Consider the following 18,439-nt stretch of genomic DNA (forward strand, 5'->3'; position numbering starts at 1 on the left):
GGGCACTACAAAAATAATCTTAATTATAATTAAACATAGTTTAGTAAGTAGGACTGTGCATCTGCTTTCTGTAGAAAGCCAGATGAACCTCTAAGTATAATGGCAAATGCTAATAAATCAAAGTTGTTTGGTATCCGTATTCTTTATTTTCCACTGGCTTCTTTGCCTCAGGCTTCTTTGCCTCTATTTTAAGGGGCTTAATATAGGGTCTGGTCTATCTAGTTTTTTCCATAATCCAGTAACATAAATATTACACACAGACCAAATCTGACATTGTTTGCACCAGATATGGCTCTTGAGTTGTCTGAAAAAACAGCAACATGAAAACATATAAAGACTTCTTAGCCCCCACATGGGGGGGGAACCTTATTCTCTCCAACTGTTAAACAATATTTTAAGATCTTTCCTCCTTTCTTTAACTCTCCGTTTGCACTGAAAACATTCCAGGAGAATCATGTGTTATAAGGATCAGGTTTGCAGCAGCTTCCCAAATAGAACTAATGCTTGCCAGTGATTCCCTTTAGTGAAGTTATTATGGTGTCCTGGAACAATAGAGTTTGTTTTATAAAATCATCAAGAATTTGTCTCAGTGGGAACCTGCATTTGCTGAACTATCACAGGACTTAAGTGATTGCTGGAAATGGAAATGTATTGCAGTACAAACACACAATACTCAGCTCCAACAGATATGAAAGGTCACTAAGCTCAACAGTCATATGTTCAAAGAACTTTTTTTTTTCTCAAAGTGTTAACTGTACTTTCTTGGTGGCCCAGCTCCAATGTTGTCCATGGCATCTTCGTGGTCTTACTGTCTCAGATAATGCAATGCTTTTTGAAATACTAAAAATTCCCACATAGGCTGGTCTTGTGCTGCTCCAGTATTGTAGTGCATGGTTGTTGTAAAAAGATCATATTCATTGCTAGAATCTGCACTGCAGTTGTCATAATCCTTTGTCATCTGTTGCTGTGGAAATTGATGTGGTTGCAAATTCAGCATTGAGACTTCACTGCTGGGAAGAAGCAAGCTCTTGGTTGAACCCAAATCTTCAATAACTAGATAATGAAGATCAAATACATTTTAAAAATGGAAAGTTTAATAGATTTTTGTTTTGAGCTTTGTGCATTTTCAAATGCATCACACTGAAAGTTCTATATTAACCCTTTGGGCAATGGACAAGCATATTAACCCTGCAGTGGTCAATACCCAATGCTTTTTGGAGGGGGTGCTCTCCTGTACAGACTACTCTTCTTTTCTTTTTCTGGCTGTTGGAAACTTAGAAGAAACCCAACCCATGACCAGACCTGCCATAAAACACCCTCTCCACCCCACTCTATACACACAGTGTGACCATTCTTCCAGCCCCTCTATTGGGCCAAGAACCAGCAAAAGGAAACATGTCACATCAGGTGCTGAGACTGTTTTCTTCCCACCTTTCCCTCCATCCTCAAAGTGGGACTGGAAACATACTGCATGTGAAAGCAAGCAGGGAATGTAAGACTGTCAGCTCAGACACTGAGATAGTATTCAGCAGGAGTGAGTTGCAAGGGGATGTCACAGTGGCAGGGAAAGCTTCACTTGTGGATTGAGCAAGACAGATAGAAAGGTAATATTCCATTCTTCACTCCCCCAACCCAGAAAGAGAAATTAGAACGATTTGTGATGCACCAGTGTCTCGGGAAAGAGTGTGTTCATTCTTGGTACCCTAAGGGTGAAAGTCAGGAGTGAAGGTGAGGTGGTAGGGAGGAGGGAGTTAGAGGGAGAATTCCTCCTATGCTAATAGTATCTAATAGTATGAGTAGAATATCACTCCTCCTTAGCTTGGGGGAGCAATGCTCCCCAACAGCTGCTCCTACTATACTTATGTGGTTAGACCTCCCGTCTCCTATTCAGTGTAACTTAACAATGGGTGGTTAAGATAAACTCACATAAGTCTTAACTGAGTAACTTTGTTTTTCTGACAAATCATGAATTAGTCTCACTGGAGTGATAGTGTTACTGCTCCCACCTCCACTGAGAGCAAAGGAGGTAATCCATGTCTGGGACAAAAAGATGCTTGAGAAGTTATTTTAATTGTGTCTCATTATTTATCTCCTCAATAGATTGAGAAAAGGCAACGTTCTCCTCCTTACCAAGCTCGTCAACATCTAACAGAAATGCAGACCAGGATTGTCTGACTCCCTAGGACAAATCCACTGAAATCACTTCTGGTTACTGATGGGCTGTCTTATCCTGCTGCATCCTGATGACCCGCATACTTTGAACAGTCAGCTTATCCCATTATCTAACACTTCCTCTGACAACTACCTGAAACTGATCACCTCGGAAAACAGCTGCTGATGTAAGGTGGCATGATGCAGATGCTTTAAAGACTAATTTGATCATCTATCAAATAAAGATGTCACAAAAAGACATTTCCATGGTAAAGGATGAGACCTTTGTCAGTTGACTCCTAGGGATTTCTTCTTGTTTCTGTGAAGACCAGTAGGCTAAATTCCAGGCATGTTTAAAAGCTCTAACTGTACTACAGAACCAACTAAAACCTGGCACATGATAAAACAGAACTTCTATTTTAGGTAAGATATATTCATCATATCCCCTGCCTCCATCATTGGTTCAGTCTTTCTAGACCAGTGGCTCTCAAACTTTTTTACTGGTGACCCCTTTCACAGAGCAAGCCCCTGAGTGTGACCCCTCTTCCCCCCACTTATGAATTAAAAACACATTTTAATATATTTAACACCATTATAAATGCTGGAGGCAAAGCGGGGTTTGGGGTGGAGGTTGACAGCTCGTGACCCCCATGACCTCGCAAGGGGTCCCGACCCCCAGTTTGAGAACCCCTGTTCTAGACTCTTTATTAATCAGATGAAATGTTGTTCATCCCTTTGTTACACTGGAGTCTTCTTTCTGTAGAAAAACATTCATGTAGCATGAGGCTTGCTTAAATTGGAATTGCATTTGGCATGCTGAAATTCATTGAAATAACTTTTTCATTGGTATTAAGTTTCACTAATTGGAGTTCACTATAAAATAGCTCTACTGTATGAGGTAGATTTTTAGCAATTAGTCTAAAAAAATCCTCATGCAGTGATCTCAGGTTGACTGCAAATTTTATTCCCGGAACATCTTAACCACCAGTCACAAAGCACACTTGTACCCTACAGTATGTATCTTTGTGTGTAATCCTGTGTTGCCATATCATATGTCATGTGTCTCCTCCAAGGAGAATTCTAGGGCCAAATGTTCAGCTACAATCCACTCTATGCAGTTCCATTGATTTTTCATAAGGCATCATCAGGTATACAGCATATTAGAATTTGGCACAAAAATAGTATTCAGTGGATACTCTGACCTTGTCTTAGGTAGCATAAATACATAGCAACATATATTAACCACACCACGTACCCACCTACCAAAACAAGTCATTCTGCTGCACACACTTCTCCTGGTGAGAGGATGAGAGAACAAACACATGATAGATGATAATCATACTGCTTAATGCATAACTGTGAGGAAGGTGGTATAACGACCTATGCAGAATTAAATATTTGAGCATTCAGGCTTAAAACTAAGTTTTTTAATACACTCACAAGTGTACTTTTTACTCCACAGATGACCTTAATGACAGATTGCAATCTCTCAGAGTGGAAACCTAAATATATAGATAAATGGTTGTGGGTGAATAGTACATAGAGTAGCACAGGTGAAAGCTGCAAAGGGGCTGTGCACTCAGGTTCTCTGGAGTAATTTAAAACTTCCTTTAGACTGTACTAAATTAAGCCGTTTACTAATGACCCCAAAGGATTAGCAGAGAATCCACTACAGCCCTTCCTCCAAGAACATTCCCTATGCTGACTGCAAGGATGAGGGGTGACATGTTTCCTGGTAGATATGATCTAATAATGGAATGCATAGTAATTCTAATCCAGGGCCTGATTCTCCTCTCATCTATACTTGTGTAACTCCATTGGCTTCAGTGACATTACTTCTAATTTACAGGGGTGGAACTGAGAGGAGAATCATGGCCATTTAAAAAAAATATACTCTATGTTCTTGTTGCCAATCAGGTCCTTCTCCACCCTCCTCCCACCATGTGTTTCCCATAAAGGCCTTGGCTGCGTTGAGTGCTATATGATAGCTTGTCTGGAAGCTGAAGACAAGGTGCATGTACTTTTGCTAGAAAGACTTTCTGAATGACTTATATACAGTAGCTAAAGTTGTAGCATGCTGCTATCTTACAGTGTCTGGATGTGGTCACATTTACAATGTTCACACTGTAACTTTCACAGGGAAAGCTCTTTCATGATGAAAGGGCTTTAGTTCATACAGTGTGATGTAAAAATACATCTATGAAAGATCTGCAAAAGGAAAAAATCTAAAAGGCAATGCAGGACAATGTAGCACTGTGCTCTTATGGGAGGGGGGAAATTCAAAAGCATACCAAACAAATACAGTGAAGTATATAAAAAAGTTCCTCGGCCCAAGGCTGTTTTTCTTTTAATTCTCAATACTCAGAAAAAAATCTTTAGATTTATTTTCTGTAGAGTGACAGTTTTACTTGTAGACAGTAACAATTACACAGTGTTCATCGTTTAAAAAGCCAGCATTTACTAATCATTACCATGCTGTTAAGAATATTGCAGTATTTCTCTACATTATGAAATACAAAATGACTGAAATCTGAATATTGTGAATTGGTAATGTTGACTGTCTAATGGTTCTCTAACAAAGTCGCATTATTCTGGAAATTCATATCCCTTATTGATCAATTTACACTTCCATGCAAGATAGGTGTTTGTTTTTTACATTTATTTATTTTAATTTCTGGGTGTGGTCAAGCTGTGTACCAGAATTTAACAAAAACATTTCTCGCTCAAGTCAGTCAAAATTTCCTTTCGCTCCAGTGGGAACAAAATGTAGTTCTTAGACCCAAATCTTCCTCCACTTCCCCAGTGAGGAGGGCCCCCGACCTAACATAACTGCTGTGGTTCTGCTGCGTGGAGCAGGAAAGGCTGGACTCCTTCTATAGGGAGTTCTTCATGGAGGTTCCCACTGCAGCTACGTGCAATGGGAAGGAAATAGCCAGAGGGTATGCTGGTGGTACGGGTGATGGAGGGGAGAAAGAAGTGGCTGTGCAGGCTGCTCTAGCCCTAATGCTGAAGTAGTCTTTGAAACTGTTCTTTTGCCATTTAATGATGATGGGCTTTGCTGGACAGAAGATGGGAGATTATTCAGATTTTTGTAGCTTCCTCAAACCATGATAAGTTACTAGGGTTAAGTACCGGGGCAAGGCTTGGGGCTGAATTTCCACGTTTTGCACCTGTAAAGAAGGAGCTAATTCACAAGATATTCTGGGCCTGATCCAATCCCAATACATTCACTGAGTGTTTTTACTCTGACTTCAATAGGCATTGGTTTAGCCCCTCCATGGTCACAAAGGTTTTTTTTGAAGTATTCCATGTAACTGTGCAAGTGCACCACAATCTTGACCTGCAACTCCTCTACCACTCTAATCCCAGGCTTTTTTCTTAAGCAAAAGATGTCAATTGTAACAAACTTTGTGGCAGTTCTGGTGTTGTGCACAATTAATAAGGAATTGACTAAGACTATTCATTTTCACTAGTGACAAAAGATGAAATTTTAATTTAAGTTAATTTCATGTGCATATTTATCTCCTCTGTAATCTTTCTTGTTCACCTATGCTTGAATAGAAATTAAGCTTTTAATATAATGACAGAAAAAAAATCCCTCTGGCATGGGACAGGGGGTTTCCAAATACAAAGGGTGATCATGAAATCTTTTTATACGTACCATATCAGTGCTAGAAACATCTGAAATCTCTAGACATTTATGGGGAAAAAATAGACACAGGTCCTTTTAACTTCATTTTAATTACACTATTATAGTAGGGTTTTCTTTGGAAGGATAAAATGGGAAAGGCAAATATTTTGCTGAACATAACATTTGCCCTTCCTAAAAAAACATGATTGGGAAGGAGGCTGCATATAGTAAAACCGACAACAAACAAATCTGGCCCAAAGTGTAAAACTCCCTTTCAGATTAACTTTCCCATAACTGTAATTAAAAACCTCAAAGGAGGAAATAAATGTACACAAGAAGGAAGGAAGGAAAAAATAAATAGTAGAAGAGATGAAAGAATTAAAAATCAAATTGCACTATATTTTTTAAAAAATTCACTCAACCTTTTTTTCACCTGGCCATAAAGCTATTTATGGATTGGATTTAAACTACTTTAATGCTCAGATGAAATAGTAATTGGCACCATTTTAAAATCTAGTTGGATAGCTTGACTAGATAGAATTTCCAACAGAATATCCCCCCCTTTTAAGTGCACTGTATTAATTATTATACTGGTTTCCGATTGTGGACAGAAAGATCAATATTCTCCTCTGTTTATAAATGTGCAATGGAATTGTACCCATGTAAAGAGAAAATTTGGCCCTCATTGTCTGGTGGGTAAAGCAAGCTTTATTTTTCAAACCAAGACAATGAATTATAAATATTAACTTCTGAGTTGAAATATATGACTATCTTCTCTCACAAATTCTGCTAAGGTTGTTCAAACTGAACCAAAATCTGAATTTTGCAATTAGGCCGCTCTTTATAATGGACTGAACTAGAATCCTAAACCTAAACACCTCTAATCTTTGGAGTCTGAGGTGGGATTCACTCCAAACTTCAATTTCAGTTTTGTAGCCTGGGGTTATTTGCAATAATTTGTAACTTAAATCTTGTGTTGGCATCATGGAGTACATGGTTAACTTACTTTGCAGTTCTCTACTTAAATGTATGAGACAGAGTGTGCTAATCCCTGTGAGATGATAGATGTTTGAAATCAATTAAAAAAGCTGTGTATATATTTTTGCTATACATCTAGTTATTCATTCCTATGTACTATCCTTGGATTCCTCCATAGATGGATATGTGGCTTGTTTGTTTGTTTGTTTTTTGTGTTGTGTTTTGTTTTTTTGCAGAGGGTGGACAATATAAACTACTTTGTTGTCGTTTTTCACAAATGCAAACCCAGAAATCAGTAGACTTAATCTGGATTCATATTGAAATAAATGCAGACTTTGTCTTCAGGAATCTAAATCACCTATGTATTTAATAATTGTATTTTTACAATTTCCTTTGATAAAATAACTCTTTCTACATATTTAAAAATATTTGCTTAGTTTTACTAAGTGATTTGTAGTTTTAGCTTATCAGTTAAGGTATGGTTCCGGGGAAATAATTTAATGTTTTTAAATAAAATTACAATTTTAACTATAAACTGCATAAATCTATATTTTAGCTAAAGCTGTGTGAGACCTGGGGGCAAATGAGTTTTTGCTAAGGAAGTCTGTTTAGAAGTGGGAACAAAAATCATACTGCCAACTGCACTAAAGCAGCAGGTTCTCCTGATCTGAGCAAGATTTATCATAAATTCACTTATTCATTTCAATGATCTGCAAGATCCTGTGATATCTCATGGGAATGTGACAAGATGAAAAAACTTCTCAATGACCACTGTACAACAGCAAGGATGGGAAAAAACATTAGGGAGGGGAACATGTAAAAACAGAGCAAGATGCATGTTTTAATCTGCTGGATATGCTGGAAGGTTTTAATCTACTATATAGTAAGAAAGTGTAAATGTTTCTTATCACTTAAATCCATTCTGCCACTCTGAAGGGCCAGTATAGTAGGGGGTTACAGACAGGGCCAGCTCCAGGCCCCAGCACACCAAGCACGTGCTTGGGGCGGCATGCCGCGGGAGGCGCTCTGCCGGTCTCCGGGAGGGTGGCAGGCGGCTTCGGTGGACCTCCCGCAGGCGTGCCTGCGGAGGGTCCGCTGGTCCCATGGCTTCGGTGAAGCATCCGCAGGCACGCCTGTGGGAGGTCCATCGGAGCCGCAGGACCAGCGGACCCTCCGCAGGCACGCCTGCGGGAGGTCCACCGGAGCCGCGGGACCGGCGACCGGCAGAGCGCCCCCCCCACGGCGTGCCGCCGTGCTTGGGGCAGCGAAATGGCTAGAGCTGCCCCTGGTTACAGATAAGCCACCTATTCAGATTAATACAAATAGCCAAGAGTAATGGACTTGAATATCAGAATTCAGCCACCTTGACAGGGGAAGATGGCTAAGGTGGGAATGATCAGTGATTGCTGGACTTGGAGAAAGGAATCTGCAAGCCTTCCAGAGCTGGATAGGGTTGGGGAAGAAATGATAGCTTAATGAGGAGATGGTAATCTTTGTATGGGGAACAGAAACTATTTCACTTCCTCCTGATGATTCACCTAATCAAACACTACTTTGTGAAAATACTGGCATGACCCTCATCCTGATATGATGATGAGCTCTACCATGGAGACAAAGTGAATCAAGGGGTTGAAAAAACAAAGAGAGAGATCTGAGAGAGAATGGACACTGCATTCTAGAAATTAGCTTAGGACAGAAGAATGAAAAGTTAAGAGTATCTTTATTGCTTCTAGGCTCGTGAGGAGTATACATCTGGATCTGTTGTGCAAATAAAATCTTTTGAAGATATAGGAAACTATTTTGAATAAGCCTTATATTAAAGAAGAAGGCTGTTATCTGTAACTTCATGTGGTCTTCCCCAAAGGAAATGAGAATTCCTCGACCTATCCTGTGGGTGTAAAATACACTCAAGGTTTCAGTCAGAGGAATGGATTGAGAAATCCTTTCCCAGGAGATCAGTTGCCATCAGCTACAATCCAGTGAACATAAAGGATAAACCTAAGGACAAAAAGGAGGCAAGTTGATGGGTGCAGGTGATGATGGACTTTCTCTTTAATACATTCTAACAAAGTCATCTGACTGAAGCAACTGATGAGAGATACTGAGAGGGTGTGGTGACAAGAACTGCCTGGGGAATTTTCCATCAAACTCCACATTTGGGGCTAAAACTTTTTATGCAGGCCTTTCCCATCTGTCTGTCTCTCTCCTCTGGCACTGGTCCATTCAACCTGAGAGACGATCCATGACAGCTGACTTACACAGGTTGGTCATCCTTTCCTTCTAGTTACCAGAACAGGAGTTAAAATGTTATCTCTTTGCTTTTTCTTTCTCATTCCTGAGGAGAGAGCACATTCTTACTGATGTCTAGTACAGATAGATCAAAACCTTAGACCATTGCACAAATATCTGTAATAAATCTCAATATAACAAAATTGTTCCACCGAACAGGGACATCCTTATCATTCCTATGTCCTCCATTTTCACAGGGTAATGCACCTCCCTCCTTGTTCAGCACCATATTACTTCATTCTCCCCTTCTATGCTGTTTTATGTATAATTGTTCAGTGTGTGTTGCCCACTCATGTCTCCTCTGTCTTATCTACCTGCTATTCTGTCTGTTTCTGTATTCCCTATCTCCTGAAAGAGAGAGCTTTCAGCTAAGTCATAACAGAATGAAATGATGGGATACTAAATAATTACTTAAATTTTCTACTAAAAGCAAAGCTCCTCTCTAGTTCCTTTCTGTATTAAAATCTTAGGCATAGATTTTAACTATAATTTCTATTGATGCTATTTAGAGCTGCTTAACTGTTCTGGGCAGTGGCTGGATCCCTCACTAACATACTGAAGATGTGTTACCTTTTGCTGACACAAGACTTCTCTTTGTCATTGTGAGCACTAGCTAGGTGAATGTATTTAGACAGACTGTCCAACAGCTCCTTTTTGTTGTTGATTATGGACTTGTATCAAGTATTAAGTAGCAACAATGCTCTGTCACTGCCTGAAGAATCTGCATAAAAGGCTTAGTAATTCCATTCTCCCAAGGGATTATGCTACACATCTTTTGTGAGTGAATTGGTTTAACCTTACCATATACTGGATCTCTCATTGGCTCATACCTGTTTTCCTTACGTTTTACCAGCTTCTGCCCTAATGATTGTGTAGGGAGTGGAAGGGGGCTGGGAGGCCCTGCTCACTCCAAATGTATGAAAGCCGCCTCTGTGTACCCCGCCTTTCAAGTTCCTTGAGGAGCTTGTCATGTCTAGTGAACTGTGAGTGGGGTGCAGATGGGAGAGAAATATGCATCCTCCCCTTCCAATGCTGCAGGAAATTCATGAGGGAGTTGTTGTGGTCATTGGCTCTATTAATTCATAAGTGGAGGCCCATCCATGCCATGTACTCTCCCCTTGAATCCCCACAAGTGTGAGGGAAATCTTCTGCTGTTGCACAGTGCCACTATTGGAGTCCCACTAGTGGTGCACTAGTCATGGTAGGTGTGCTACTGAAGGTAGGCTGCTGAAGATTTTACCACAGTATCATCCAACCCTGCTCAAGGCATTTTTAGATGGGATATGGACAGTCTGAGTAGGGTTGTAGTGTAATGGCGCCTTTATCAAACAGTGAAATGTCTGGACTGGTAGCTAAAGCATCCTTTTGAGGCTATTTTATGACTAGATATTTAAATTTGTCTTTTTGTTTAATTTGAAAAAAAGTTTGTTATGGAGCTGGAGATGCAGAATGCATTGAATTTCTGAGTTATGTGCTAGGACAGATGAACTCTACTTTAATTCTGTAAACTATCAACATTTCATCTTTTGGGGCTCTGAAAGAGGGATTATATATTTTTATTTATGTTTTGACTGAATATATATCAGTGGCTTTCTTCTGAACCCTAACTTAGGAGAGGACACTACTTAACCTATGAATGTAGCAATGTTCAGTATAGATAGATGTATTAACATGCTTCACTTCATTAAGGTATTTTTAATTTGGGGCAGAACCCCTAATCTTACTCCATTCCTTCTCAGTAAGCCTGAGGGCCTTTATAAAACTCTTAATGATGTTCAATCAGAGAAACAAATAATTAGCCTGCATTCAAGTAGAGCTCTTGGCAAGGTGACTCGAATAATGAAGTACTTCATAATTTTTTTCCAGTTGATATTTCACAAAAGACAGACCTCAGATTTGAGGATATCCTAACATCCCCTTGTGATGCAAGCTCTCATAAGAGTTTTTTTTTTGTCTGCGATAAATATATCTCCATTGGTTTGTAGCTACACAACAAGATGCTAAAGTTACTCTGCATATACCATACTACCTGTGGCACCATAGACTGCACTAAATCATTTACTAGTAAGCAAAATTATATTTTCAAAACTAAGAAGAAGAAATTGGCTGATTTTTGCCATCATTCACTATGACAAGGCATATTTTCAGCAAGTCTGACAGTTTTGCTCATTGTGGATACCCTTGCAGTATCTTTTCCCTGAAGGCATCAGAGGAATATCTTTGACATCCCAAGAGTAGGTATTATCTAAGTATTCTCCTTGTGCATTGATCTGTGTGATATGTTTCTCTAAGTATTAGCTCACAGGCTTGAAGCAAGGGCCATTGGTCAATGTTGCACAGGTTAATATAGCAACACTTTGTAGCATTTATGGGAACTCAAAGTAATGAAGACTAAAATTCTAGAACTCAGTCTAAAATAGTTCATGTTGCAGGTACCATATTTGATATCAGGGTAATATTGCTTTTGTTATAATTAGCAATTACTCTATAAAACATATGAAATTATTATAGGGATTGTTCAAGAGATGACTTGTGCTGAGCTTTCAGCAACTCCAATTACAGGTACTATATTCCCTGCACTGTGTCCCTGGTGACGTCTCCATTCCTTTGAATGAAAAGACATGTTTTTATAATGCACACCTTATCAGCTCTCTGCTAATTGGAGTGGTCTGTGCCCATCTCTAACTGTACTTTGTGTCACTTACTCTTAACCTCCTGTTTGAAGTTAAAGGAGAAGCATTGAGTGAGAGGAGGAGATCAAGTTCTGTGTAGTTAAAGAGCAATTGTCAGGTTTTTAGCATATAGTGATTTTCCACTGTTAAGCTATATACTGCACCTGGCAGCATCTCAGCACTTGCTTACCAGGAGAGCCAGAGCTCAAGTCCTATGCATGAGCTGGTTCTGTTTATCAATGTACCACTTGTGTGCATTTATTTTAATTCTGAATTATTCAGGTTGAATGGTTCTTTAAGTCTTTTTATAGAGAAAGGACCATAGCGCCTACTTCTTTTATCATCACCGTTCTCATGGTCTCTTCACCCTTGTATACTTCTGCCAAATTCTAATCCATTAGCATCTCTCTCAAAATATTTCACACAGTCTTTAAGAGCTTACATTCTCACTGGAGAAAGGGGATGTTGAGAGAGGATGTTGTTTTTTCCAAAGACTTGAGGAAAGAAGTTGAAAATCTAATTAGCAAGAGCAATACCCAATAATTAATACTAGAACTCCAAGGAAGCAATATTGGCCTGAGCCGCATTGTCTTGCTTCTACTAAGACTATAATTCATCTTATACCCAATTAAATGAAACTGTATCTTTCAATCTCACTCCTAGCTTTGGAATGCAGCACCTCTTTGTATAGAGCAAGTGTTCAAAAAGAAAAAACAGTCTCATGGAATACATTGTAGTATTAATAAACTATATTCAAGTAAGCTATTTCAATTCTCACCCAGCTGCAGGGAACTGTCAAGCTCAAGGTTGAACTTGAAGGGGAAAAAAATGTCCTTTGGGGATTTTGACTGACAAGCTATTTCTTAATCAGTTATGAAAACATTGGTTTGATCACCTTAAGCTTTCAAGAAATAAAAAGCAAGAGACAATAAACCTGCTACAAACTTATTATAATAAGGAATACATTATTTGCATCACCACTGTTTTCTCTGTTGTGTTTGTTTGCTCTGTAGAATCAAAATGGTGGTGGTTTTGGTTTCTACAATTTTTAGACATGAGTAATTTTTTAAAAAATTACAGCCAAATTCTAGGCCCTTAAACTGATTTACAGAATGAGATTTTATTTCCATTTGCAAACCAACTTTGAATATTCACTACTACTATTAGTTTATAATTAATAGTGAATGAATGAGTATGAAACAACCCAAAGAAGAATCCTGAGCCAAATCTTTGTAAATGTTAATAATTAGGTAACAACTAACCCAGAAAGGTTTTATTTATAAAATAATACCAGCATAATGAAAAGAGGAGATGTAGGATGAATAGCTGTTTAGCCATGTTTGCAAATGCTCTGCATTCATATTTTAACACTGCAAAAATAAAAAAGCTGCACATGGTTAAAATATTGTATTTACAACATGTTCTGTGGTTTACAATGTGTATCAGCTTCTTTATTTAAAAAAATAGAATTTGTGGATATCAAGTGCAAGCCCTAAGATACTGAAGCCCTAAAGTAAATCTTCATTTCAAAAAAACAAAAAGTATAGCTGTGGGTGAGTGGGGTGGAGTGAAGAACACCACAACTGAATTAGGGTCAGAGTTCCTTTGCACTGTGCATGCAGCATGGGTGGCTCTAAGCCACCTGTCTCATCCAATCCCAGGGCCAGTGGAGGACCAAACTGGCCCCTGGTACAGTGAGAACAACTTCAGGGATACTCTAGTTTACACTAGCTGGAGCGATCCACTAATGATCATTGCACTGACTCCAAGCTCTTAGACTCTGCCTTCTTATGCCCTCTGTGCTGGAGTTGAAGTAGTATGTAACAAAGCCAAGCTGAGAGATTTCTCAAATGTCCAGTTGGGACTGGTTTAAGGTCCTTTTTCATCTGTTCCACTGATATAAAGGGACCACAATAGTGGCCACGGATCAGGTCCATTGTGGTTCTTCTGGCAGTAATATCTTATTGAATTGAAGTTTCACTCCAGAATCCACACAACTAATGTATGTGCATATAGATGAACATACATCTCAGAGAGAGAGAGAGATCTTTGTTTTTGTAATATCATGTTAAATTGTAAACAAAAAAGTCCATAGAAGTCTAGTTCACATACTGCATTTTATAACTTATTCATCATTTTATTTTTCAAATCAAGATTGAGTAAATGAAATGTTATTTTAATTATCTTGAGTTTTACATAATCAGTTTTTGTCAGACTATTTCACAGAAAAAATCTGAAATTTTATTTCTCGTCAGTTCCAATGTCAAAATCAATGTGAACGAAATTATTTGTCAAACATCAAATTGACAAATGTATATATTGTCATACAAAAAGATTTTACAAACATAATGTGCAAAGTCAAGCATTCAAAAATTAGGAAATGAAACCTTAGTTTGGCTACCTTTTGCCTAGGAAATATGTCTTAAATTACATAATCATGTTATCTTTTTCCACGGGACTCTTGCCTCATTCAGTGCACAGGATGAACCATGCTCAGGAAATAAACCCTAATCCATTACACAACCCTGATTTATCTGGATGACCCGTGCCTCATTTGTTGCAGAAGTTGGAAGATGTGTAATGAATGAAGTAAGGAATTGCAGGAAGAGTGAGAATGGCCTTGTGGTTAAGGCAGATGAATAGCATGTTGGAGAACTAGATTCTATCCCTGCCTCCAACACAGAATTCCTGGTGTTGCTGGGCAGTCACTTGCACCAAAACTTTCATAACTGGTCACAATGTTCCTCACCTCTGGGTACCCAACTTCAGAAACTTGGGGTCTGATTTGCAGAAGTACTGAGCACTCACAACAGCAGCTCTGGTCAATAGTATTCTGTTCTGAACATATATGCTAAATACTTTAGAAAAATATAGACCTAGGTGTCTTGAATTGGACATCCAGAATTACTGGATGTGTTTGATCCTAATCTGAGATTTAGGTCCTCAGTTTTTAAGAGTGTTTTTAACAGTGAGAGTACTCAAACACTGGAACAAACTACCAATAGAAGTGGGGGATTCTCTGTCTCTTGATGACTTCAAATCAAGACTGGATACCTTTCAGGAAGATCTATTTTAGTCAAGTTATTTGGCTCAATAAATAAGACCTGGGCCACACTTTGAATGATGAGGATGAGAGAAAAATTAATAGCCACCTACTCAGTGAGTGCCAGCCATCCCATGCCCTGAATGAGCCAGGGAAAATGGGGAAAATGGTATGATTATGAAATTAATGACTATCATAACACACAGAAGGGGGTCATATCAGGGTTATATGGGTAGACTCAATCCTGACATCCCAGAACTTCTGAGTATTTAGTTTTGTAAATTTAATGTGTTCTGTGTAGTTATACTGAAACTTCCTAAGATCGTGTGGTTGTGGGTTTTTTTTTTTTGGTTAATATGAATTGGAAAAAAACAACCCCATGATATACAACCACATTGACCACATAGGTCACCAGCAGGGCTGGAACCTTGAGATCAACCACATAGGTCTCTGCCACTTGAGCTAAAAGGATAACTGATAATTGTTTTACTCTGAGAACCAGCCAGTACAGGGAGATTATCCATTTTGACAGTGGGTTTCACAGACTTTTGCTGATGACAGCCCCTGACTCCCAATAGGAGTCACCTCCTATATGGGAGGTTCTGTTCATTCTGGGAGCCCTGGGATGGAACACACTCAGTTATTCTGTAGGGACAGTGCAGTTCAGTCAGTAACAGGAGCTGTGATGGGATGGAGCATGCTCAGTGCAGAGAGAATCATCTAACAAGCCTCTACTGAGCATGTATGAGTGGCAGGGTTTTTTGTTTATTTGTTTGTTTGTTTTAGGTATTCTTAACTTGGCCAAATTTGGACAAACTTTCACGGGGATGACAAAATGCACCTCTCTGGCATCAGGGTAGCACCTTCTGCAATTTCAAGCCTTTTGTGCCTCATTGCTTTAGAGGAGGGCTTCTCAGCAAAACTATTTGAAATTTCACCTGGGCAAAATGCATTTTTCCCTACATTAATTCTCCAAAATTGCTAAAAACCACACATTCAGAACAGAGACCTGCCAAAATACAGGTGTTTTTTTAACACACACACACACCCCTGAATACTGGGTCTTTTAATAGAAAATGTTATGTAACCTAAACCTTAGGCATCACTACTAGAGTTGTCTATAATTAAAGTTCATTTATCTACCACATGTGATGCAAACAGGATTATCTAGTATCTTCTCTAAATTGAAACTTATTTCAAACAGTTATTCAGTCAAGTAAAGGCATGTATGAAATCCATTCTCATTACATATGTCTATACATTAGGTAGATGTAAAATTCTTTAAAATGGTCCCTTCCTTAGTGGTTTACATGAAAACTCTCAATGAGGCTACTACAACTTTCTTTAGACTCCAGTCTCTGTTAATCTCATAGGGATAAATCCTGCGGTACTTAACTTTACTATCCAGTTAGATGAATTTGGGCTAACAATAGAAAACCACATGTTAGAACTCAGGAAGTTAATCATATTCTCCTCTCCAGGGGAACAGGTCATGAAACCATGGAAATGGAACAGAAAATACCACTGAATATGATGACTAAAACAGTCTATATATACATTTCTGTTTTTTACTTGATGCAATTGCTACCACAAAGGTTTTAGATATTGGCTGATTGCAGTTTTGTCTTTGGTCTCCATGTTTCACAGATGATCTTAGCTGACTCCTCCTCCATATACTGGAGTGCCTCACGAAATCTGTCGGGGCTCCGTACTAAAAGAACATCATGAGCATAGTCAAGGTCTGTGAGTGAGAGATCACCGATCCAAATGCCTATGGACCTGACGGAATGCTGCATTATGAAATCCATTGCCTGACAAAAGAGCAACCCTGCCTAACACCTAATACTGATTTAAAAGGCACTAACATCTGGTTCTCCAGACGAACACAGGCAATGGTTCCATTATGCAGCTCTCTAGTCGAGTTCAGCTGAATGGTAGGGACTTCCATAATGTGACACAGTGTATTGGATCAAATGAAGCCTTAAGATCAACGTACACTACGTGCAGGGGCTTCCTGAATTTGCAATGTATCTCCAAAAACAAGTGAAGAACCAAAATGGTGTCTAATGTGGGGTAACTTCATAGCTAGAAGGAATCTGTAAATTGTGGGTTAGTTCCTTCTATAGAGGCAAATCAGATTTTAAGATTAATAGAAGGTTTTCTGGCTAAAATATAACAGAAATGTACTGGCAGTGTACAGGTTTAATTAAGGACAGAGTTTGGCCTAATTTCTTTAAATCAGAACAGCGAAGGCAGTGGCCAGAAATTGTTTCCTTAGTGTGTTTAGACATGAAAAGCAGATTCTGACTAACCATCAAATGCACAGTGCCAGCAACCATGAGTTCCTTCATGCTTTCTGAATTAAGCACATTATTACCCTTCTGGAAGACCAGTGGGTGAAGGGGCTGAAACCTGTACTCAGCACAAACCTTGATTTATAATAGTTTCAAGTGATGCAGTTACTCAGGCCTGGTCTACACTACGCATTTAAACTGAATTTAGCAGCGTTAAACTGAATTAACCCTGCACCTGTCCACACAAGGAAGCCCTTTACATCGATATAAAGGGCTCTTTAAACCGATTTCTGTACTCCTCCCCGACGAGGGGAGTAGCACTGAAATCAGTATTGCCATGTCGCATTAGGGTTAGTGTGGCCGCAATTCGACGGTATTGGCCTCTGGGCAGTATCCCACAGTGCACCACTGTGACCACTCTGGAAAGCGATCTAAACTCGGATGCACTGGCCAGGGAGACAGGAAAAACCCCGTGAACTTTTGAATTTCATTTAGTGTTTGCACAGCGTGGAGCTCTGATCAGCATGGGTGGCAATGCAGTCCCAAATCCAAAAAGAGCTCCAGCATGGACCGTATGGGAGATACTGGATCTGATCACAGTATGGGGAGACAAATCTGTTCTATCAGAGTTCCGTTACAGAAGATGAAATGACAAAGCATTTGAAAAAATCTCCAGGCTATGATAGACAGAGGCCACAGCAGGGACTCAGCACAGTGCTGCATGACAAGCGTAACAGAAAGCCAAAGAATTAAATGGACACTCATGGAGGGAGGGATGGGGGACTGAGGACTCCAGCTATCCCACAGTCCCCGCAGTCCCCGAAAAGCATTTGGATTTTTGGCTGAGCTCCCAATGCCTGAAGAGTCAAAAACATTTTCCCGGGTGTTTCAGGGTGTATGTCGTCAATTTACACCCTTCTTCCCCCCCCACCCCAAAAGAAAAGGGGAAAAAATTTTCTCGCCTTTTTTCAATGTCACCCTATGTCTACTGCATGCTGCTGGTAGACGGGGTGCTGCAGCGCTGAACACCAGCATCCCCTTCCCGGTGGCAGATGGTGCAAAATGACTGGTAGCCATTGTCATCATCAGCCTGTGAGTGCTCCTGGCTGGCCTAGGTGAGGTTGGCCGGGGGCGCCTGGGTAAAAATGGGAATGACTCCCGGTCATTCCCAGCAGATGGCACAAAAGGCTTGGTAACCATCCCCATCATAGCATCTGGAGGATCAGGCTGGTACAATCTAGTGATATAAAAGTTGGCATTCTTACCTCAGGCAGAGAGGACAATAAGAAACAAGGGTAAGAAGAGCCCCTAGTAAACCTGCAATGGAAAGGGAAGTTTGTTGAATCACCTCTTTTCATTCTATACAGTACAGTCTGTTGTA

The sequence above is a fragment of the Mauremys reevesii genome, linkage group 5, assembly GCF_016161935.1.
Source record: "Mauremys reevesii isolate NIE-2019 linkage group 5, ASM1616193v1, whole genome shotgun sequence".
NCBI lineage: Eukaryota > Metazoa > Chordata > Testudines > Geoemydidae > Mauremys > Mauremys reevesii.